This window comes from Monodelphis domestica, chromosome 2 (genome assembly GCF_027887165.1).
Source record: "Monodelphis domestica isolate mMonDom1 chromosome 2, mMonDom1.pri, whole genome shotgun sequence".
Classification (NCBI taxonomy): domain Eukaryota; kingdom Metazoa; phylum Chordata; class Mammalia; order Didelphimorphia; family Didelphidae; genus Monodelphis; species Monodelphis domestica.
Genome location: NC_077228.1, coordinates 237,098,701 through 237,123,199, shown reverse-complemented (window position 1 = coordinate 237,123,199; position 24,499 = coordinate 237,098,701). Strand labels below are relative to the sequence as shown.

The window sequence follows — 24,499 nt, the reverse complement described above, 5'->3', positions numbered from 1 at the left end:
ACAATAATACTGTTTTATGATGATCAACTGTAAATGACTTAATTATTTTTAGCAATACAATGATTTAAGACAATTCCAAAGGACTTGGGATAAAAAAATGCTCTTCACCTCCAGAGGAAAAAATTGATGGAGTCTAAATGCAGATCAAAGCATACTTTTAAAAACTTACTTTCTTTTTTTTGGGGGGGTCTGTTTCTTTTGCAATATAGCTAATAAGGAGATGTGTGACTGCATTTATATGGTATATATCAAATTGCTTGTCTTCTCAATGAATGAGATAGGAAAGAGAAATAGGAAATTAGATAGGAAATAGGAAATAGATAGGAAATGAGAAGGAAAGCAAGAATTTGGAACTAAAAGTTTTGAAGAACAAATGTTAAAAATTGTTTAACATGTAATTGGGGAAAAAAAGAAGGTAAAACCAAGAATCAAACCCAACTCTTTTGATTGGATTCAAAGAAAGGATACGTTAGATGCTATAATCTAAAATTCTATAGAGGTAGTCACTACAAGAAAGAAAGAAATTCTTTCTTAAGGAAAAATTGCTGAAGCTACACACAGAAACCATTCTGATGAGAAAGGAAAGGAGAAACTGTCGAAAGAGAGGAGAGGGGATTCTTCTACCAACTTAGTTAAAAAAATATTGTATAGAAGATGTAAGCAAGGTCAAATAAAGGAAAATGAATACAAAAGAGTGACACAATCTTTTAATAATAGTGTCAAGAGGACTAAAGAATAGATTGAACTAAGCTCAGTGATTAGTGCTAAAGAAAATATAAAGGCCCCTTTTATCTATGTTGGGCAAGGGGGAAAGGGAAGAAAGAATAAAGACTGCTGCTAGGGTGGATGAAATGGCTTCAATTCAACAAACATTTGTTAAGTCCATACTATGTGCAATGCATAGGGATATAAAGACAAAATGGAAATGTCTCTCTTCTCATGGAACTCACATTCTACTGAGAGGGAATACCATATTTGCATCAGATATTAAAGTGCAATACAATTTGAGAAGAGGGAGACAGTACTAAGGGGATAAGGAAAAGCTTCCTATAGGAGATGGCAATTGATCTGAGGTTTCTAAGAAAGCTAAATATTGTAAGAGGAAGAAATGTAGAAGAAACATATTATAGTCCTGTTCCAAGACATAGAAGTAAAAGGAGATGGGATGCTTCGTTCAGTAATGTAGAACAGTTGATCTGAAGAGAGATAATAAAAATAAGTATGGAAAAGCTGGAGATATAGTTAGAATTTGAAGGACTTTAAGTACCACTCTGAGGAGTTTGTGTTTTATCTCAGAGGCAATAGAGAGACCCTGAAGATTCTTGAATAGGAGAACAGCATATTCAGACATGATTTAGGAAGATTATTTAGCCAGCTGTATGAAGGATGGATTAGAGAGGAAGGAGAGATGAGAAGCAGCAAGACCGATTAGGAGACTACTTCAGTAATCCAAGCAAGCAGTACAAAGAGCCTAAACTAGGACTGTGACCACCCTCAAATGGTGAATGGAGAGAAGGGGACAGAAGTGAGTGATATTGTTCAGGGAGAATTAGTAAGACTTGGTAATTTATGGATATAGTGTGTATGAAAGTGAGTGAAAAGTGAAGAATGAGTTCACTTGAAGCATAATAGATTTTGCCCCAGCATCTTATTTTAACTCTGTATGGATATTTATGCTTAAAATATATATGTTATGAATAAGACACTGAATATATTTTGTATGACTTCAAATATATAATTGATATAAAATTTCTTGCCTTCTTTAAGAGGGGAGGGATGGGAGAAAGAAGTGAATTTGGAACTAAAAATTTTAAAAATGATTGTTAAAAATTTATATACAATTATGAAATATCTAATGAAATACATAAAAATGATAAAAACAAAAAACAAAACAACATATTGTTAGATTTTACTTTCTAATCCATTCTTCTTTCCTCTTCTGTTTCATAGGTGAGTTTATGCCATTCACAGTCATCGATATGATTGTTAATTATGTATTTTCTTCTATCTTTTCTCTTATCCATTTTTTATCTTTTTGCCCAAACATATTCCACTCTTTACAAAGAAGAAAGTAGTGAAAGGGAAATGAGCTTAAAACTAGTGACCTACTACCGAAGTGCTGTTTCTACCTCTCTTTGCTTCCCCTTGCTCTATCCCAGATCATAAATTTTTATTCTTTCTTTATTCTTTTTTAATGTTCCTGTCATGGTCTACCCTCTCATGCTGGAATTTGTTTTGCTTATGAATAATCCCTCACTGGAAAGGTTAAGATGATATTGAAGGTAAAAACATGGGTGACTGAAAGAATGGTGGTATCTCCAATGGAATTAGGGACATTTTGGTTAAGGAGAAGGCTTGAAGGTGGGACAAAATAATGAGATCCCCTTAGAGTTTGAGGTATATAAGGAACATCCAGTTAGAGCTATCCAATAGGCAGTTAGCAATGCAGGCCTGAACCTGAGGAAATATATTAGAGATGAATATTTAGATGTGGGGATTCCTTTGTATAGAGATGGTAATTTGACTCTGTAGGAGCTGATGAAGTAATTGAGAACAGGTATAAAGAAAAAATTGACAAGGACCCAGGACCAACACCTACATTTAAAGTATGATGATCCAGCAAAAGAGTCTGAGAAGGAGAGGCCAGTCAGGTTCAAGAGAGTTGTCATAAAAGCCAAGGGAAGGAAAAAATATGCAGGAGCAAGCCTGTAACAAATTTTGCAGAAAGATAAAGCAGAAGAAAGACTGAGAAAAGGATATAAGATATGGCAATTAAGAAATTATCTCCCCCTTTGAAAGAATGTTTTTAGTAGAGCGGAGGGATCAGAAGCCATGTTGATTGAGGAGTAAAGAAATGGAGAAAGTGTAGATAGAATTTGGCTGATAAAGGGAAGAAAACTATAAGACAATAGTTTGTGGTTAATGGCAGGGTGACATGAAGATTACTTTATTTTGGAGGAGACTTGAGCAGGTATGTATGTGGCAGTGAAGGAGCTAGTAGATAAAGAAAGATTGGAGAGAAGAAGAGGATGATCAAAAGCTCCTAGAGGAGACAGGACAAGATGATTAAGGACACAAATAGAAGATTGGCTTTGCCAATGAGTAGAATCACCTATTTTTCAGATATTTGGTATACAGTAAAGGAGAGGACTAAAGATGAATAATTTTTATTTTCTCAACAGATTAGGAGACAGAGTTCTATGCTTAGAAGGAGTGGAAAACAGGCAATTTAGGAGGCTTGAGGAGAGAAAAGGTGTGGAATAACCACTATAGAGAGTTTGAAAGAGAGTCAATGAGGTGAGAATGAAAGGATTGCCATTTCATAGTAAGGATTCAGTTAAGTTTAGATATATTTATAGTGTATGCACTGTGCACAACTATGTGACTATCTCCACTAAGATTAGGAGTATTGAAAAATAATGGGAATGCCTCAATCAAGGATGAGGTTTATCAATACATGAGCAGTAGTAGGACAAGGTGGCAGAGAATTCAAAGGGAGAAGATAGTCTATATCTGTACTGGTTAATTATAGCCTCGATATTGCAAAAAGGGAGGACAAAGAGAAGTGATGGAGTTACTAGAATTTGTTGTAAGAATGACAAAAGATGATGTGAAGAAAGAAATACTCATCTCTTAAGTTGTTTCTGTTTTCTCTGCCAAGAGAAATAATCTTCACAGTGTGATGAATGGAACAAAAATCAGTCTAAAGGACTAAAACCAAGGATTAGTGAAGAGTTGATAAAAAGCCACCTACCTACCCTCAATGAGTTCCAGTTAGCAGGACCACATGAACTGCATCTCAAGATACTGAAAGAACTAGAAGATATTATTGCTGAGTGATCTCTGAAAGACTGTGGGGAATGGAAGATGTGCTTAAACACTAGAGATAATTTTTTAAAAACCTTACCTTCCATCTTGGAATCAATACTGTATATTGGTTCCAAGGCAGAAGAGTGATAAGGGCTAGACAATGGAGGTGAAGTGACTTGTCCAGGGTCACACAGTTAGGAAGGTCTGAGGCCAGATTTGAACCCAGGACCTCCTTTATCTGGGTCTGACTCTCAATCCACTGAGACACCCAGATGCTCCATAGAAATAATTTTCAAAAAAAAGGAAAGGATGTGGAATCCACCTTCAAAAAAAGGAAAGAAGCCAGTGAGTTTAATTTCAATTCCTAGCAAAACTTCAGAATATATTATTTAAAGGATTATTTTGGAGAGCTTAGGTAGGGAAGTAGTAATCATAAAATAGCCACATCAAAAGAAGTCATACTAGATTAGCATCAATTCATTTTGTTGACAAGGTCACTACAGTGGCAGATTAGGGGAATTCTGTAGTCATTAGTATACTTAGATTTCAGCAAAGCCTTTGACAAAGTCAAGCTGTCCTTGTGTACAAAATGGAAATATGTGAACTAGAGGATAGCATAGTTAGGTGGATTTGGAACTGGTTAAAAGACTGAAATCAGAAATCCTGTCAACCTGGAAGTCTTGAACCAGGAATCCTTTCTTGGCCCTGGGGTTATTTTACACTTCTAAAGCTATAAAAAACATGATTGTTTGATTTACCAAGGGAAGGAAAACTAACATGTTGGATAATAATCAAGGCCCCAGTGACATACTAATTTAAGATGGAAAATGTAATAGAGATAAATAGAAAGTACAAGGGAAACACAGCTACCTAGTTATTTTAAGGCTAATGATAAGGATTAGAGAGAGAGAGAGAGAGAGAGAGAGAGAGAGAGAGAGAGAGAGAGAGAGAGAGAGAGAGAGAGAAGTAATAGGGGAAAAATTTAAATTTTCTAAGTTCAGGATTGGAAAGGTATGACCACACAACAGTTCCTGTGAATGAAATGTGGGGATATTAAGGGATTGCAAAGCACAAGAAACATGTGCTATGACCACAACCCTTTTTTCTTCTTCTTAGTCCCTTATCTCTATTTTTTTATCTCCACTGTTTACTGGTTGCAAGGCAGGAGAGTGGTAAGGGCTGGGCAATGGGAGTTAAGTGACTTGTGGGGGTTGGGGGGGGTCACATAGCTAGGAATTGTCTGAGGGCAAATTTGAATTTAGGACCTCCCTTCTCTAGTAGTAGTCGTCTCTCCTGAGGATGACGATTGTCTTTGTGCATTTTCATCTATGGTGTATAGATGAGTATGCACAGACACTTGTGCGTGAAGGAGATTTAAGTGGAAAAGTCAATGCACAGAGGCAGTCCCACTCTCTCAGCGTTGGAAGCCTGGGTCCAGTGGCACGAAAAGTCGTTACACCTGGAGACTTCCTCAGCTGCACTGGATGGCCCTGTTGTCTTTTGTGCTCCAACATGCCCTAAGCACTCCACAGTGCTTTGCTGCATCGCCCTCTCAGCCGTTGACCTGGCTCTCAATCCACTGAGTCACCTAGATGCTTCTACCATGGCAGTAATCTAATATGATTGTAAGGTACATTAAAATAAGTTTTGGGGGGCAGTTAGGTGACTCAGTGAATTGAGAGCCAGGCCTAGAGATAGGAGGTCCTTGGTTCAAATTTGGCCTCAGATACTTCCCAGCTGTGTGACCCAGGGCAAGTCACTTAATCCCCATTGACTAGTCTTTACCAATATTCTGCCTTAGACCCAATACACAGTATTAATTCTAAGATGGAAGGTGAGGGTTTTTTTAAAAGACTTTTTTACATTAAGTAATGCCAGTGATAGTCTGATAGTATGTGAGACTGTGATAGTCCCCTGTACTCTGACCCAGTGAGACAGTATAGTATACTACACTCAGTTCTGGGCTCTCCATTTTAGGAAGGCCATTGCCCAGAGAAGGGCAATCAGAATGATAAGGATCTAGAGATGGTGCCAGATAAATCTCATCCACAAGAGTTGAGATATTAAACCTAGAAAAGAGAAGACTCAGAGGGGATATAATCATTGTCTTCAAGTATGGAAGAGCTGTTATGGAGAAGAGGGATTAGACTGGTTTCCTTTCTTTCCAGAGGGCAGAATTAGGAGAGTAGGAATAAGGTAGATGCTTTAAAGAAACAGAACCCAATTTGATTTGAAATGAGACTTTCTAACAAGTGGAATTGCTCTCAAGTGGAATAAGTTACTTCTCTACTTTGAATATCTTCAAGCAAATACTGGGTGACCATTTTTGAATATAGTATTTCTATTTAAAGGCAGGTTAGACTAGATGGCCTCTGAGGTCCTTTTCTGCTCTAAGACTGTGTGATTTCAAATTTAATACTCATTATTTAATCCTTCTGGAAAAGGGGATTAAGAATACCTACCAGCAAATTTTTTCCATCTCTTCTTCCCATTCCCTGGTCTCCTCACTCAATCATGAAGATTAGGTCTTTATCTGGTATGTGTATGCAAGAATATCAATCTATGAAAATATTTTTGAAAGGGGAAGTGCTGAGCTGTAATATTAAAAAGTAAAGGGGTCAGTAAGGTAGCTCAGTAGATTGAGAACCAGGCCTAGAGATGGGAAGTACTGGATTCAAATTTGGCCCCAGATACTTCCCAATTGTGTGATCCTGGGCAAGGCACAACTTCCATTTCCTAGCCCTCACTGCTCTTCTACCTTGGAACTCAATACATAGTATTGATTCTAAGGCTAAAGGTAGAGGTTTTTTTTTCTTTTTTTTTTGAAGTAAGTAATGCCAGTGGCATTTGGTGCAATTGATTGCTTCTTTTTTTCATTGTGTGTTCTATCTATCTCCTTCTCTTCAGGAAAGGAGGAAGTGAAAGCAATGAAATTTCCCCCTCCCTTAGGATCCTGACTTTTCCTGACCTCTTTCCCTTCTTCTTATCATGAGAGTAGAATGATAAACTTTCATAGAGTAAACTATATTGAACCATGACATAGCAGACCCATGGATTCAGTTTATGAATTCCCATTCATTGTAGAAAGGGGTAATACTGTCACCTGCCCTAAAGAATCCAGGAGAAAACCTGTGCTTTCATGTCCTCTGGGGGATCCCTATTCTTCTTCATCTCCAATCTCTTATAACTCAGCAGTGAAGGGAGACAAAGGGATCCAGACTTAAAATCAAGAGCAAAGTTGTAGTAAAAAGAGTTGTGTACTAAGAATCAGTTCCTGGTCTCAGTTCTGCCATTACCTGTCTGCTTTTGGACAAAACACTTCCCATCTCTAGTCTCAGTTTCTTTCATTTTCAAAATGGGGAGATCTAGATGGGACTAGATGATTTCTGAAGTCTTTTTCAGATATCATTTTATGATCCTAAGGGCACAGAAATCAGATGTTGGAAGAAGGGAAATTAGAAGAAATTGTATTGAAGATTGAATCTTCCATTAAAAAAGAAAAAAGGAGAATTAAAAAAAAAAACTACTACCCTTCCCAAATAGTCTTTTCTCGCTCACTTATATGTGTTTTTATACATGTCCCTATGTGCATAGAGATATGATTTTATCAGTGGAAACATTTAAAAAGATGCACTGCCATCTGCTTGGCCACTGTACCCAAAGGAAGATAGGCTTTTTCACTTGTAGCCGAAACCTCTTGCATTCATTTGTTTCTCCCACAGCAACTTTGTATCCACAGCACTTAGTAGAGAGTTTTGTACATAGTAGGAGCTTAATAAAAATGTTTTCTTTCATTCATTCAATTCATTCACACAAAATCCACAGAGGTGGCTCTGTGCTATCCCATAAAGCATAGGGTTATTGGACACAGTTGCTATAATTGGGAAGTTTATATCCAAACTGGGAGGATGGGGCAAGCATACATAATAAGAAACAATGACAACAATTGCCACAACAACAAGAAGCTAAAAATAAAAACTCCACTTCTAAAGTTGGTTTCAAAGATAGAAATGAAGGGAGAGAGAGACAGACAGAGAGTGAGAGATAGAGTCAGAGAGAGACAGAGACAGGGAGAGAGAGAGTGTATGTGTGTGTGCATGCACGCATGCGCATCTAAAGGAGTGAGGTGGGTCTTCCCCAGAGAAGCCTTCTACTCTACCTCTCAGCAGTGCTGATAAAACAGAAACCTAATCAGGGAGCCAGCTCCATCACCTTGGGAAGGGGCAAGCAGGCTAGCAGCCTATTAGGCTCACTTCCCCAGAGCTGTTTCAGAGCTGGAGAAACACTTCAGTGATAAGTGAAAGTGTCTGGCTCAGGCCCCTGGGGATTTTCTGCTATCCGGAGAATGAGTAGATAAAGCTTGGTATTAGCGAACACTGATGCTCTCCAGGCAGGGGAGAAAAAAAAATACAAGAGAGATACTCACTGAGACACAGAGGAGGGGACCCTGGGCCCTCTTCCCAGCCCTGGTGGTTATCACAAATGACACATCGGGCACAATGAAGCAAGACTGCCAGAGGCTTGTACAACTGGGCTTCCAATCTCTATTTTCCCTAACCAACCCCAACTCTACAGAAAAGAGAGATTTCTGAAGGTAAATACTGGTGTGTAGAACCACTTACATTGAATATGCACACAGACACATTACATCTTTTGCCCATAATTTTATATGATAATAATGTTGTTGAGTCATGTCTGACTCTTTGTAATCTCATTTGGAGTTTTCTTAGTAAAGATACTGGAGTGGTTTGCCATTTTGGTTCTCTAGCTCATTTTACAAATGAGGAAATTGAGGCAAATGGGCTCAAGTGACTTGCCTAGGTTAAGATGAGTCTTCTTGACTGTAGGCCTTGTGCTTTATCTACTGCATCACCTAACTGCCCTCTATATGATAATAGCTAACATTTATATGACACTTTAAAGTATTAAAAGCATATTATAAACATCCTCATTTGATTTTAACAGTCCTGTGAGGTAGATGCTATTAAAGATAAGGAAACTGAGGTTAAAACTTCACCATAAGGGTAGCTAGATGGCTCAGTGGATAGAGTGCCAGGCCTAGAGAAGTGAGGTCTTGAGTTCAATTTTGATCTCAGACATGTCCTAGCTGTGTGATCCTAGACAAGTCACTTAACTCTAGCTGCTTAGTACCTGCTGCTCTTCTGTCTTGGAACCAATGTTCTGTTTTGATTCTAAGGCATGTTTTAAAAACTTTACTATAACCACAAAGCTAATAAATATTGGAGGCAGGATTTAAACTGAGGATTCTAAGTACAAGTACAGTATTTTTTCTTTTATGCCTTCCTGCCTCTATGCGGTATGAGATCACCTTGGCAATGCTGTCAGTTCCCCAGCTTCTACCACTTGGATACTTTCAGGGTTTTTGGGATCAGTGGCTATCTTGACTTTCCCTCTTCTTTTACACTGGAACATAAACCTAGATTTCCTGTGTATGTACTTTCCAGAATCAGGCCCAGATAAATATCAGACTGCTCCTTCAATGGGATTTTTAGTTTGAGAGATACCTGAAGGGCACCTAATCAAGTCAGATGGAATACCTAAAAAGGCAATACTAGTATAAGACATGTGAGGGAAAACATAGGAAGTACCTTTTCTTCATGCTAGCTACAAAATTGACCTGGGCATGTCTCAGACCTGCTATCCAGACACATACAATGTCTGGAAGTTGGCTAATGTGCCAGCTCAGTTTCTATATGTTCCATCCCCAAGTCTTATTCTAGAGCTACCTTCAGGCTATGTTCTATCTAACCCAATTGCTTGAGTATGCAGCTGCTTACCACACTTTAACTTGCCCTAGAACCAAATACCCTTCTAGAATGTTTCCTCATCTGTAAAATGAGGGAATTCGATTAGAATTAGATCCCTAAAGTGTCTTGCAGTTCTAAATTATTACCTTTTGACATTAAGAACAGACTGATCAATTAGCCTAGCAGCCTTCCTCTCTCAAATACACTCCTGGGAGTTATCTTTCCCCACCAAAAAACAAACACAGTCCAACTTCATCACTTCTCTCTTGGCTATTCCCTCCTTCCTGCCTAAGAAAGAGATGATCTAAAAGATGTTGGGAGAAGTGGAAAAAGTTCAGTCTCCGAAGTTACAACTGTCAGGAATAAGCTGAGCTGTAAGGGGAAAAAATCACCCCAAGGACGTGCCTTTTTGAGACAAAGATGATGAGAAATTTCCAGTACAAAACAAATCAGAAAAAATTCCCCATCATGTCCCTCCACCCTCATTGCCCCTGCTGAGAACTGGGCGGTAGGGAAGAAGGCCAAACCTCAGGATAATGTTCATTTTCCCTTGTAACCTCTGGTCCAATTAAAAGGGTTGCACATTTCCAGTTTTACCTCGCAGAACCAAATATAATGGAGCATTGGAATGGAATTGAATTTCCCTTTAATTACCATGGCTCAGAGATATTGTTTAATTTGTAATTGGTGAGTTAATTTAGTTTTTCCCTTTCGCAATCATGATGCCCTGTGCACACACATGTCCTTGCACACAGAAAAGAGGGAGGAGTGGATAAGCCCACATTCCTGAGGACACATTACTGTCCAGATACACGCACTACAGAGTCAAAAAGAATGCTTGCTTTGCCCTTTGTTACAATAATTCCTCACTATATCCAACCACAATCATATACTCTTACATGCCATTTCATGTCATAATATTCACACATGCATGAGCCACCCCCAACATGCAAATGGGAGCATTTTTTCTTCTAATTACATATTCAGCACTTCTGAGAAAATGAGATTTTAGTAATTCAATTGGACTGAGAAGCAGGGCTATAATAAAATGAAATTTGTAACAATCGGGCAGTTAAATTAGTTAAATGGAGAGGAAGGAGCTGTGGAAAATTGACCCCTTGATCTCGTAAGGACTAATCAGACATTTGAACTGAATTGTGCTAACAAAGCCTTTAGGGTGTTTCAGAGGAGAAAACAACTGGAACTAGTGAGAAGGAAGAAGAATATGAGTAAAATTAGGAAGGTGAGGACATAGCTGTAAAGAGTCTTTTGTCATTGCTGATATAAGTAGACACAGAAATGATTTTCTTAGGGAACCTTGACTATTTACTCTAAGGATTTGGTGGTTCCCAAACTATATTTCTCTGGGTGAGGGAGGCATCATAAAAATAGTTGCTAGCATGTTAAGACTTGGAATCAGAAATTCACCGGTTCACATCACAGTTTGAGAATTATGAGCTGTGTATCACAAAAGGAAAGTTACTTTTCTGAGGATTTTTCTTGATCTGGAAGTGGGGCAATAATATTCATGCCACTTACCTCACAGTTTTAAGGCTTAAATGAGATGTAGTAAAGTTCTGAGGTCTACTATCTCAAACCTCCATTCATATTGGCAGGCCAGGTCTCCAGAGGCTAGTTTGTTATTTCTCCCATCAGGGTCCCAGGTGAAACTGAGGGAATGGAGGGTGATTTCTCTAGTACTCTAACTCACAAGCCTCCATCAGTATATGCGCCTCCATTGATCATCAACTGATGTCAGTTAGTCAGGCAGACTTAATTACCTTTTGTAAAAAGAGTTGGTATAAAACATTCCCCAACACAAGTCGTACATACTCCCACAATTACAAAGTCCAGGAAAAAGTAGGTCATGCTTAGAAAGTATATCTAGCAAAGAGATAACTCAACAGTTTCTAGTTGTGAAAAGTCACTTTTCTCTGCTTAATAGTCTTTTCATGAATGTATAGCCACTGTCAGATGGACTTATTATAAAATCCTAAAGCTGTTTTTCCTTAGGGTGCTTATTTTGTCTTCAATGTTTTTCTCAGTTGCCAATGGCAGCCATTGCTATTCTAAGAACATACATAATCTTGGATGGGAAATCCCAAATTCTCTGACCTTTTGAAGTTTGCAAGGTCTTTCTCTTATCAATGTATGACTGGAGGGAAGAGAGTCTCTCATCTTTCCTCCCTCCCAAGTAATTCTCTCTCTGATGCTTAGTCCCCACCACTTCCATTAGTAAGCTGACTCACCATTGAAATACCAATTCCATGCTAGTTTTCTGTTTTTGTCCAAGCCCTACCAGGAGTGATGACTTCCTCAACCAAGTTCAGTATGTTTTTGGTGTAGTGTCATTTTATCATATCCAATGGTTAAAAGCATTTTCTCCTTCTGAACTGACAAAAGACTTATTGCATCTAGTTTTTAAGGCCTTTGGATAATTGATTATGTGTTCTCATCTAATAAAAGAGATTCAGAAAGCATAGCATTTTATAAGTTATTTTAAGAGGGATGGCACATTTGATTCAATTGATCCCCTTCCATCCTTTCAGAGGTTATGTATGAAAGCATTTTGGAAAATTTAAAGCTGCAATATAAATACCAGTTATTATTGTTATAAACTCCTACCAGGACAAACCAGCACAAAAACTACAAACTAGAAGAAAAGAGAAGGAAAGTGAAGCATGTCTAGGAAAATACAAATGCAAAATAAGTATCATCTGCCAGCATAGGTGTTTTCATTGAACACTGTGACAGAGGCTGGCACATAAAAATAGTGCCAGGCTGAAGAATGTGTGAAGAACTGATCTCCTCATCAGGAGAGATTGGAATCTTGAGGGGTAGAAGATTCTGGCTGGAAGAGCACCAAAGAGAGAAGGTTGAATAAGACTTTCTCCTGAGGTTACCCACTTTTTCCTGCTTGTGACTGGAAATCCTTCCCCCCAACATTTCCCAATGAAAAAGACTATTGAAGGAAAAATCTGAGAAAGGCATTTTGAATCTCTGTCAAACTTTACCTCAACTTCTGTTGCCCTCAGTCTGAACTGTGGCCATAGGGCCAAACCCAGGGTCAGCCAACCTGACTATCTCTCAAGGGGCGCAGGCTGCCAAAGCCTGAGTTCCCCCCAAACTTGAGGAGGGAAGGGAAAGGGTTTCATATAGAGATAGGGACTCCCTTTTCCCCACTTTCCTTTCCCATTCTTTCCCTGCCTTTTGTATTACCCTGATTTAATTGACATTAAAGTAGTTATTTTTTCCCTAAGCTGTGAATGAAGTGTGAGTGAATAGATCAAGGGGAGAGACATCTTCCTAGGAAGAAACCCTTTAGTCTCGAGTAGTGGAGAGGGGACAAGAGGACAAGAGCAAATCTGGGAGCAGAGCCATAGTTAAGGAGGAAAGACAGAAGGAGGAATATCTTCAAACCCCCTCTCCTCTCTCTGAGCCAACCCTAAACATCTGCTTTGAGAAGGGAGGTCTCCTCTCTTTTCCTCTCTCTATCCTGAAAGACCAAACCAACTCTCTCATTTCAATACAACACTTAACGGAAATTTGTTCAACCTCTACTATGTGTAAAGAAGGCACTGTGTTAAATGCTAGGTATATAAAGATGAAAAAATACCACAGCCCCTGTTTTCAAGGAGCTTATATTCTAATAATGTTTCCATAAGTGAAAGGACAATGGGCAGTGAGCCAGAATTCTTGGTTTTAGAGGAGAGAATGAGGACAAAACTGAAGGAAAAGTTGGGGCAGAACTTTTGAAATCAAGGGTTTAAAGACACTAAAAATGCCTTTGACAATAGAGCGGGTAGAGGTAACAGGCTAGAGGTAACCAAGAGAGATTTCACTACATTAGTGAGATATTTTTCCTACTATTTTATTTGCTTATTATTTTACATTAGGATTTCAGAAATTATAATATGGTGACCTTTTCTGAATCTAAATCTGAATCTAAATGCACTGTTGGGCATCTAGAACCTTTCTTAAATTCTCTTCTGAGAGAGCAGAAGTAAACATGTTACTGTGGTTGGACTCAGAAATGAATATTTATTTTTCTAGGGGCAAAACCTGGAAGATCCAGATCTAGCCTTTACTGTTGTGAATGAAATAAACTGGCAGTGATGGAATCATTGAAGGAAAATGGCAGATGAAGAACTGTAGCCTTTTCTGGATAGGTAGAAAATGGGCAAAAAAAGCTCAACTTTTCCTCCTTTAGTGAATTTAGGAGAATTGAAAAGGGTTGCCTTTGCAGGCCTTGAAATTCCTGTTAGGCTGGATAGTGTAATGGAAAGTATATTGAATTTGGAGTCAGAGGCTTGAATTTGAAAACTAATTCTGTTGCTTATACTTCTATATGACTATTACCTCTCTACATCTTAGTTTCTTCATATATAAAATGAGAGGATTGAATTAAATAACCTGTATGATTCTTCCCAGCTATAAATCTATCATCACAATTTGAGGAGGACTTGGTGCTCCACTGGAAACTTGGAATTTGGTCATATGGAGGATATCCTTGTAAAGGAATGAGTTGTCTTTTTTTGAATTTTGTGATGATCTGTGTTGGGATAGTACTGAGGCTTGGATAATTTAATTATTATGGGAAGTCATATGGCAGAATGGAAAGAGCATTGGGCTTGGACTAAGAAATATTTGGGTTTAAGTCATACCTCTGTTATCTGTGTAATCTTAGGCCAATCATGCAGCTTCTCTTAGTCTCAGTTTCATCATCTACAAAATGGGGATAATATTGTCCCATTTACCTCACAGGAATATTATAAAAAATAGATAAGGGGTAGAAAATGCTATGTAAACACATACATGTATGTTAATGTATATGTCAATAGGTATGTATATAATTAGAATTCTAAATGACATGCATGTGTAGCATGTGGTTGGGTCTAGCCAAATATCCCTTTGACCCTTCTGAAATGGTTGAGGATGTGGTTCAGATTTTAAAAACACATTAGTGGTAAAAAACTAGAGAACTAGAACCTAGGTGGAATCCATGATACTAAGTACTAGGAAGAAGATTAGGATAATAGTAATGCAAATTACTTCTCCTATTCTAGAGAACATGACTGACAATATGAGGTAGGACCATGGGAAAGTATACAGAAGTTAGTGTTGTACTATCTTGGTCATTCTATCTCCAGGCATTGCTAAGAAGATCAAGACAGTAGTGACGGCTATCTGCTGGTTATAGAAAAAAATTTCTCTTGGCCTCTTCACTAGTTTTACCCTGACTTTAGGAATGAAAGATGGTGATGATTATTACTTCTAAGTTCAATGCTCCTGATTTTTTGTACTTGTGAGAAGGAAACTAAGAAGCAAAGAGCAATACAAAAATGGACAGAGGAACAGCAACAGAATCCTGGCTACCATGGAAGCAGGTGAGAAATTGTAGCCATTAAGATGCCAGCACTGGACTCCAGATCCTGTGAACTTGCCTTGCTGAATTCTGTTTAGGCTGTTGACATGTCAGTGATGTCTCAGTCCTTATCCATTTCCCCTTTCTGTCTTCTCAAGGTGTAAGCCTGATGTTTCCTCTAGCCCCTTCCCTATTTTGTTATTTCTTAAAAATTAGTTTACCTTTTCATGTTTAAATATTTACTTTGACTTTTAAACCATCAAAATGTAGAAAATCCAAATTGCTAAATTGTATGTATTATGATAAGAATACATCTTGGAGAGGAGTCATTGTAAAAAAGGAAATTTAAAACTGGTATTTTGCTAGAAAGACTTCCCTGATGGGGTACTCAGAGTTAGTAAAGTTATTAATTCATGTTTACAACTTCCCAGGGCAGAGAATATATAACTGGCTGGGCTGGGATTGAAGGCATCTGCCTTCTCCATCCATCCCCATTCCCCATCCTACCTCCCACAGGCCTACTTTGAACAGAAAATCACTTCTCTAAAGGGAGAAGGAATTGCTAGAGAGAAAAATCATATCCCAAAAGCGGAAGAATAGCTCAGCCCACAAAAAGTTAGAGTGTAAAGTGTCTGTTGACCTTGACCAGCTGTTCATTAATTTAGCATATAGCAACCATTACTTTAACATAGGGATATATTTGTAAAATCTGGAAGAGCTGTTCACATATGCAATGGAGATTTGATTTGGCTAGCTTTTAGAATATACTTGCAAAGTGGTTAGGTGACTAAGTGGACAGAGAGGCCTAGAGATGGGAGGACTTGGGTTTAAATCTGGTCTCTGATACTTGCTGGCTGTCTGACCTTCGGCAAGTCACTTAACCCCAACTGCCTAGTGCTTATTGCTCTTCTGCCTTGGAACCGATACTTACTTTTGATTGCAAGATGGAAGATATGGGTTTAAAAAAGAAAAAAAAGAATATACATGCTCAATATCCATATATATATATAAATGTAAATATATATATATATATATATATTAATTTGTGTAATTAGGATTTTGCTTCCCAAGGACTCTCTTTTCCAGCATCCCAGTTACGTATCTACATAACATACTAACAAAGATATAAGTTTTGTGCAGCTCCATCCTCTCTCTCTTCTCCTGGAAACACCACTGTGGAGGTTGGGCAAGAGTTAGGCAGGAGAATTTTACCCATGCATTTTTTACTTAGGCTTTCTAGTTTTGTTTCTTTTATTTCTTCTACTTCAAGTGATTATTAATAAATCTTATAAAATATTATACTTGGAGTTATTAGATATTAATTTAAATTTTACACATTACATATTTTCCCTCCAATCTTCAATAGGATGAAGGTGACCCGAGGGTCCCAAGGCTAATACAACTGGACCCTAAGATCCGACGATTCTACAAAATTGCAAAGGATGATGGATTAAACCATCAAGTATCTCTGTTTTTGCACAAATAAGTTAGGGAAAGGAGCTAGACCTGTGATTTCATTGTTATATGAAATTCCCAAGTGAGGAAGTTCCATCTACCATTGTAAATTGTCATGTTTAGTCTAAGAGAGTTGTCTGTGAGGTATGGAGGGATTAAATGATTTATCCCAAGACACACAGTATATGCCAAAGGCAGGACTTGAACTCAATTCTCCTAATTTGGAGATTAGCACTTTAGTCACTATTTTTAGATTAGCACTTTAGTCACCATTTTTGCCTTTCTAAATCTATACATAGTAGTCACTTAATAAGTTTTTGTTGAATTGTGGTCATTGCATTATCCTGAATTTGAAAGAGGCTCATCACCAGATTTTAGACTATGGGGTGGCAAATTTTTATAGTGTATTAGGTGTTTGATCTTCAAGGATTATGGTAATGAGGAATCAGATCTGCCACCCTCCTCTCTTGTCTCCCTCCCCCCTTCTCCCTCCCCCTTCATTTAGTCTCTTCAGTTGGTGATAACTGGAAGTCAGATCTGAGTAAGTTTTCTTGAAATATCTAATAGATAAATCACTCTTTGAATGGTTGGAACAAGGGGTTTATTTAAGGAAACAGGGAGGAAAAGGAAATTAAATGGGAGTCAGGGTTTAGGGTTTCCCTGATCTTAAAATAATCCTAAATTAAAGAATAATATTGTAGAGTCTTAAATGAGGGATATAGCTAATAGGGGTGAGGATCTTTGAGTCACTTTCTGATACAAAGAAATAAATTCAGTAAGAAGAGGATCTTCTCAGTCCTTACTCCTTTCTGTTTTAGGAGAAAGAGACACCTCCAACAGTTTGGATGTTTTTCTTCAACAGTCTTTTACTGGTCACATTCTCTTCTGGAATGCTCTTTGATTGACAGCTTCTGCAAATCTTTCATTCACAATAGCTATAGCAACTCATGAAACTATCTACTGAAATATAGAAAGTTTATGATTTATGTTGGAGGAGGGAGTACTCACCTCAAGAAAAGCACAGATTCTTGAAATGTACATGCACATGCATGCATGCATACATACATAGGTATAGGCATGTATACATATATACATAGCACATATATACACACATACATATGGATATGAAATTATAGTTTGACTCATAAATAAAATCCTGTATAAACTTACTATATGAGGAGAAAGAGGAGATTTGGAAAGTCAGCAGAGGAAGGGACTGGAGGACAGAGATGGATGCTGGAATTTGGGTACACAAAAAGGTGGCAGCAAATATTAAAGGGATCCTAGCTACCAAGATCTGGCCAAAAATAATTGCAGTGGTCTAGGGTATATCAAGCTTATATTGGTTAGGGATGTAAGCTAGTAGATAGAGGTGGAATATGGGAAGCAACTTGTATAAGTTCTCATTCTTTGGGGGTAGGTCTGGAAATGACAGGAGGAGGAAGTGTAGTTTAATGGAAAGAATGTTGAATCTCAAGTTGGAGAACCTGGGTTTAGATCTTTCCTTTCATACTTATTACTTTGGTCAAGTCACTTAGGTTGGACCAGAGGACCTCTCATAAGTTCCTTCTATCTCTATGATCCCTTGATTGGGAAGCTGACCCAAAGCAAAGTGTCAGGACCCTGCATTGGAGATACCAGTGGAAATTTGCTTACAATCAAGGAATTTGGAGTTATGAGAATATGAAAACTTTGCACCTCTCCTTTCCTGCTCTACAGGAGCTACCTATTATGTCTCCTGTTGACTGTCCATGCTAGGACAGGGACAGCCCCAGGGTCTCTGAAGGCCAGGCCAACCATCAGGTCCCATCCTGTGGCCCCTGAACTAATAAGTGAATACAGACCTTGTTTCCTGCGTTAGCCAGACTCTGGGCAACTCGCTTGGCTGGGATGGCACAGAAGTATAAGAGATACCACCTGGAAGACTGAGGACCCCTGTTCTCCCTATCCCCACCTCCCCAATCCATACCCATCCCCCACCGGGGATGAACAGCTGCAGAACAGGTCTTCGTTCAGCTCTTCTGCCTGGCTTTTCCCAGTCCAGGTGCAGTATGTGTTTCTGGGCCAGATGGCATCCAGACAGCCTGATTGAGCCCTTCCCGCCCCCTGCTTCCTCAGAGCCTTTACAGAAGTCCAACCCTTCTGCTGAGCCACATAAACAAGCTAGGGAGGAGAGAAGGAAGGCTGGGTGGGGGGAGTAGGAGGAAGAGGAGAGTGGAATAGGGTAGGGTGGGACTCCCACCTGGTAGCCTGAGCCTGCTGAACTTTCTAAAGAGTCAGCAACAATGGTGCCATGCTCTCCCCTGCTGCTTGCAGAAACCCTTCCCTGGGTCCATCACTGTAGCAGCTTGGATTGGAACAGAGAGGTAATCAATAAGAACTGTGAAGGTGTAGGCGTCAGGGATTCTTCCATGTCAGGGGGAAGGCAGGAGTGGGGAGGTTTGAGGTTGGGGTTTATATGAGGAGGGGGAAGAGAGCTGACCTAGAAAACTGCTGAAGTCACTTTTGGCCAGTGGGTCTATTGATGTGATCAAGTTATAGGAGTCACACTGGGCCAACCTCTCCTTTGGGGAGGGAAGGATGAGGTGTGGGAAGTTGAGAGAAGAAGAAAAATACAAAGGGGTGGGGCACTGAATTCGGGATCATTGGCCATTAGTATTTTTAATGTTGCTCGTAGGCAGTTGGAGACAGGAAGGGAGAAGAGCAGCAAGGGCAACAGCCCAGGAAAGAGGGGGCTAAGGCTAAGGCTTTAAGGCTAAGGATTCATCTCTCACCCTCAAATGAAAGAAAAGGAAGCAAAGGCAGGTGGGAGGGTCTGAAATCCCCAGGAGACGGGGAAAAGACTGTTACCTGGAATGGGATGTCAGAGTTTTGGGGGATGATTGACTTAAAAATAACAAAATACCACTCTTCATATATAGGGTAACACTGCTGGCCTATCTCTTACAGTAAGATGTGTTTTTGAAATTATTTTTCCACTCCTATTTGCCAGCCTCGGGGAACAGTAGGCTTGGTGGTCACAGAATAGAGGCTTGTTAGTTTTCCTGTAAAAATGTCCAGGCAGGGAGCAAACCCACAACTTTGGTCCCATTAACACTATTCCTTAATGAACTAAGCTAATAATGAAATACTTTACATTTGTATAAGGCTTTAATGTTTACAATGTACTTTCCCCAGAATAGTAAAGTAGGCTGTTCAAGTATTATTTCTCTTGTTTTATAAATGAGGGAGCAGATCACTGAAGGGACTTACCCAGAAACACATATCTGGTAAATGGTGGAGCTGGGATTTGAATGACTGTGTCTAAATGCAAATTCAAGTTTAGGGCTCTTTCTAAGATATTGCCTTGAAGTGAACTGGTTGATGAGATGAACTGTTGGTTTGAAGATGACATGAATGGGCATAGGGAGGCAGGAAGATGATTATAGGTAGATTGTGGGCATACTGTATAGATCAGAGGTTCTTAATTTAGGTTCCATTAACTTTTGGTTCTATTTATTTATTTAAACCCTTATCTTCTGTCTGAGAATCAATACTAAGTATTGGTTCCAAGGCAGATGAGTGGTAACAGTTAGGCAATGGGTGTTAAATGACTTGCCCAGGGTCACACAGCTAGGAAGTGTCTGAGGCCACATTTGAACCCAGGATCTCCTGTCTCCAGGTTTGGAGCCATCTAGCTGCCCTGGTTCTACTAACTTTCAAAAAATATCTTGATAACTATCTTAATGGAATTAAAAAAATATCTGTGTCTTTTACATTTTAAAATATTTTCTGAAAAAGGAGTCCCTGGGCTTCACTATAGTATCAAATGAATCTACGAAACAAAAAAGGTTATGGGCCCCTGGCCTAAATTTTAGGGTCCAGTCTTCTTCTCCCTTTCCTTTCCATATACAAACCTAAACAATACAGCTTCTCTTAGTACTCAGTTTCTAACTTCCATCTCAATTTAATAGATACCACTGATCTTCTCTGAACCAGGGTGAAGCATAAAACCTTACTCTCCCACCTGCCACTCTTTGCTCCTAATTTCCTATAACAAACAGACACAGGGTCCAAGGCCTTTCACATTAAGGGGGAGTCAAGAGGAGGAAAAGAATGTCCTCAGCATGAGGGCTTTTTGCTCTCTGAATGCCTGCCTTAAGGTGCTGTCCTCATCCTCCCTCCTCTCCCCAAAGGCAGCTCTCACCACCCAAGATGTACAGGGCCTTTCAAATATTTATCCTGATTTCATTTTTGAAAGGGAAATAACAAGTGAAAGAGAAAGAGAGTGAGAGAGAAGGGAAAAAAAATCTGAGATTCTCATTTGAAAGTTAATTAGTCTAATTAGTTCTAATTAAGAGCTCCCAACACAATGCAGTTCATAAATGAATTGCCACTATCTCCTTCTCATTTCCTCTGGTTCTCATTTCAGATTTAAAATGGGGAGAAGGGAGAGACGGTGGGGATGCACCAACTGGAGAAACGATTGGGGGGGCAAGAGAACCTGCCCCAGCTGGAGGCCCAGGTGTCCTTGTGGGGAGCAGGAGCAAAAGGGAACTTCTCATTTCCCAGGGCTGAGCCCACTGAGGTGGAGCCCGGCTGTCAGCACATCAGGTAGAGGTTTCTTCACAGGCCAGTGATCAGCCTACAAAACTGCGTTCCCTGGGCATGATAGAAAGAACTTTTAAATCCAACCCCATTAATGCTCCAATCTCATTAAAACTCCTTCCTGCTTTAGGGCCCTAACTTTTAGTAACTCTGGGCTTTATCCAGGAAACTGCATCCCAGTCCTCCAGCTTCTTCTTGAGGTAGGGGAAAACTACCCAGACCTGGATCAAAGATTGCTGGCTAGAGGCCAAGGACGGCCAGGTTAATGCCCTCCTGCTCTTCTATCTCTGTTCTTTGAAGTTACAAATGCTGGACAAATGAAAGCTATCTAGGTTATCATCAACTCAAGGCTTAGACCCCTAGCTGGGATGTGTATCAGGGCTATACTGAGGGAATGGGGCAGAGGAGGTGGGAGAAAGGGGAGGGAGAATATTGTCTCATTGGCTTCCTTTTGCAAAAAGAGTAGGTGATGAGAAAAGAGCAGAGGGGAAGACTTAGCCCTGAGGATCTTTAAATGCATAGCAAGACATGAGGGACTCCTTCTGCCTCCTACATCCTGTCCTTTCCTGGGAAGAGAAGGAAAAATGATACACACAATTCAGACTGGCACAGATTGTCCACACTAGGCAGGTTAGCAGAGGCTGGGTCTTAGTGCTCTTTCTTCCTCTCAATTATTGATGCCACTGGCCATAACCCCAACAGAAGATCAGTTTTAAGGCGCTCCTGCCACCACAAGAGCACCAGAGGTCTGCCCTGCCTCCACTACCTCCTTGACTGACTACCAGAAAGTTCAATGAGTAGATGACAGCAGAGATTTGACCATAGGTCTGTGAGCTTCTTGGCTAGGAGTAGGGACAACATACTATGTGACAAAGGGAAGAGATGGTTCCCCGCCCCCCTACTCATATTAAAAGTTGTGGGACAGAATACAGCCTGGGGAAGTGGTTTCTCTTCTACCTCGCGCTCCCCACTCAAACCTCTTCAGAAAGTTAGTCCCTAGGCTGCAGCCTTCCTTCCTACTGACTGTCACCAAGCCTGTTCTCTCCCTTCCTTGTAGACATTCTTCTGGTAAATACAACACATTAGCTACCTGGGCAGTGCTTTAGTCAAACAAAGTATACAGTTTTTTCCCTTAGGGGCAGTTAATCACATGGCTCTAGTATCGTTGATTCTACTAGAGGGGCTGCCTGGGTAGAGAGGCAGCATTGGATATGATGGAGGACTGTACACAGGAGATTTAGGAGGAGAAACAGCCCCAGGGATACTCTCCAGCTTTCAGCTCAGACCTCCCCACTCTTACAAAGGATGTTCTGAGGAGGGCGACAGGAACGACTGGAAGGGATGATTTCTGAACTAAGATCAAAACAATTAAATAGGCTTAGCTCAGAGTCACTAATGAAGGGGATCCAATAACCACCTACAGGTATGTGAAAGGCAGGAGAAGATTCAGAGAAGGGAGATAGGAAATATTTAGAGGATCCCAGGGGGAAGAAAGGATTGAGAAAGAGACAGATGCAGGCTGAACATTTCCTAAAGGCATGATAGATATATGAGACTGAGGAACTGTTTCCCCAAGAGACACTTATGAAAACCCTAGGATTGGAGCTGTTTAATGGAGGGTGTGAGATGTCTTAACCCTTTTATTGCTGGGACCATTCCACTGCTAGCTCCCAGCATCAAGGCATTGGTATAGGGAGAGGAAACAAAGAACCCTAGTAATCACTCAGCTCAATGCCCACCCTCAATTAACTTGCCAGATACTGGCCTGAAAGGTGTCCCACACTAAATCATCTAGTCAGACAGTAGGCAGCTAGGCACTGTGGGAGTGAAAGAATCTGTCCCAGGGATGATAAAAACAGCCTTGGACGAGATGTCAGAAGACCTGTTTCTAGTTCTATCCCCATCATTTTACTAGCTGTGCAGCTTTGGGCTCAGTTTCTTCATTTGTAAAAGGGCAATGATAATGCAACAATCTTTGTACATACCTTAAAGGGTTGTTGTGAAGATGGAATGAGATAATGTGCTTTATAACTGTCAAGTCCCTATGGAAATGTGAGCTATTATCAGAGGCAGACAAAACACTGACTTAAAAGCTCTTACAAAGAAATATAATAACAGCTCATTTTTATATGGCACTTTTCATGTTTTTTCCATGGTTGACAAAATGCTTTCCTTACAGCAACCCCCTTTGAGGTAAGGTAAGTATTATGACCTCCATTTTCCAGGTGAGGAATCTGAATCCTAGAGAGCTGACATGGTTTGCTCAAAGTCTTCAAATTAGTAAGTGAAGTTGGACCACAAATCCAAATTTTCCACTAGTTCAGGGCTATTCCCACTATGACTTCCTACCTCTAGACTTAATATTGGTAAAAGGCATAGGGTGATGAGTTTTCTATATTTTTCATACATGAGTAGTGACTGCTCAAATCTAAAAAACAATTCAAGAAGAAAAGTAAAATTAAAATAGTATAAATAGGCTGAAAAGGAAGAGACCAGGAGGAAATTCATATGAAAGTTGTTGAAATTGCCTGGGCTTGCTAGGCTTTCAATGAGGTCCCTTCCCCACCCCCATCCCCCCTTTTTTATGTCTTATCCCTTTAGTCTCAGGTCCCTATGCTCTCCCTTAATAGTTCTCAAACATGGGATGGGAAATGGCCAAATCCCTCATCAAGTGGCCCATTTGAGTCCCTTTGCATGAATTTACTCCCTCTTTCAACTCTCTTTTCCCCACCATAGTCTTGCACTCTTCTTATACTTATAAACATGTAACTTAAATTCTGATAAAATCACAGGGTATAGCTTTTCAGAGAAAAGGGTTCAAGATGAGTGGGTAAAGCACTCCTCCATTTCTTCTGGATGTCTTCCACCACTGATTCCTTGGTCGCCCTGCATTCTCCTCTTTTTTTTTAAAACCCTTACCTTCCATCTTAGAGTCAATACTGTATATTGATTCCAAGGCAGAAGACTGGTAAGGACTAGGCAATGGGGGTTAAATGACTTGCCTAGGGTCACTAGGGAATATCTGCTGATTTGAAGAGAAAGAGAGCGGAGAAGTGGAAATCTGCTTGGGGCTGGCAAAAAGGGGCTAGGAAAGGTGTGTATCATTTCTGTTCTCCAAAGAGTTATTCCAAATATTAGGTACAGAGGATGACAAGGACCTCTTTGCAAAGTCATGCCGCTGTTAAAAGTTTTCACATTTCACATAAAAGTTTCACATCTTAAATTTCACATTTAAGAAATGGGTAAAAGGAAGGGTTTTTGGAAAGGAGAAGGAAGGTTGCCTCTCAGGCTTCATGAAACTAGATGTATATGGGGGAAATCCATGGCCAGAATTGAGAGCTAGAACCAGAAGGCAGATTGAGAGGGTAAATGAATGAAGGGGCTGTCTATAAACATTTTATTTATAGGAGCAGCAAAGTCGCTGAGCAGACGGTGATAGATTTAGGAGGCACAAACAGCTCAGGACTCTTCAGCCCTTCCAGTAAATTACTGCCACAAGGAGAACAACTTATGA

At 39.8% G+C, this 24,499-nt stretch overlaps 1 protein-coding gene and 1 long non-coding RNA gene across 23 annotated transcripts in view; one reads left to right on the top strand and one right to left on the bottom strand.

Annotated features, from left to right (window-relative positions):
- The window catches only part of RBFOX3 (RNA binding fox-1 homolog 3), a 1,135,878-nt gene that overhangs the window by 161,304 nt on the left and 950,075 nt on the right, over window positions 1-24,499 (bottom strand). The window lies entirely within an intron of this gene.
- The window catches only part of LOC103099347 (uncharacterized), a 174,612-nt gene extending 150,113 nt beyond the window's left edge, over window positions 1-24,499 (top strand). Inside the window, exon 3 of the long non-coding RNA XR_008915858.1 lies at window positions 1-24,499. This exon is cut by the window's left edge and continues 49,382 nt beyond it. This is a non-coding gene — a long non-coding RNA (uncharacterized LOC103099347).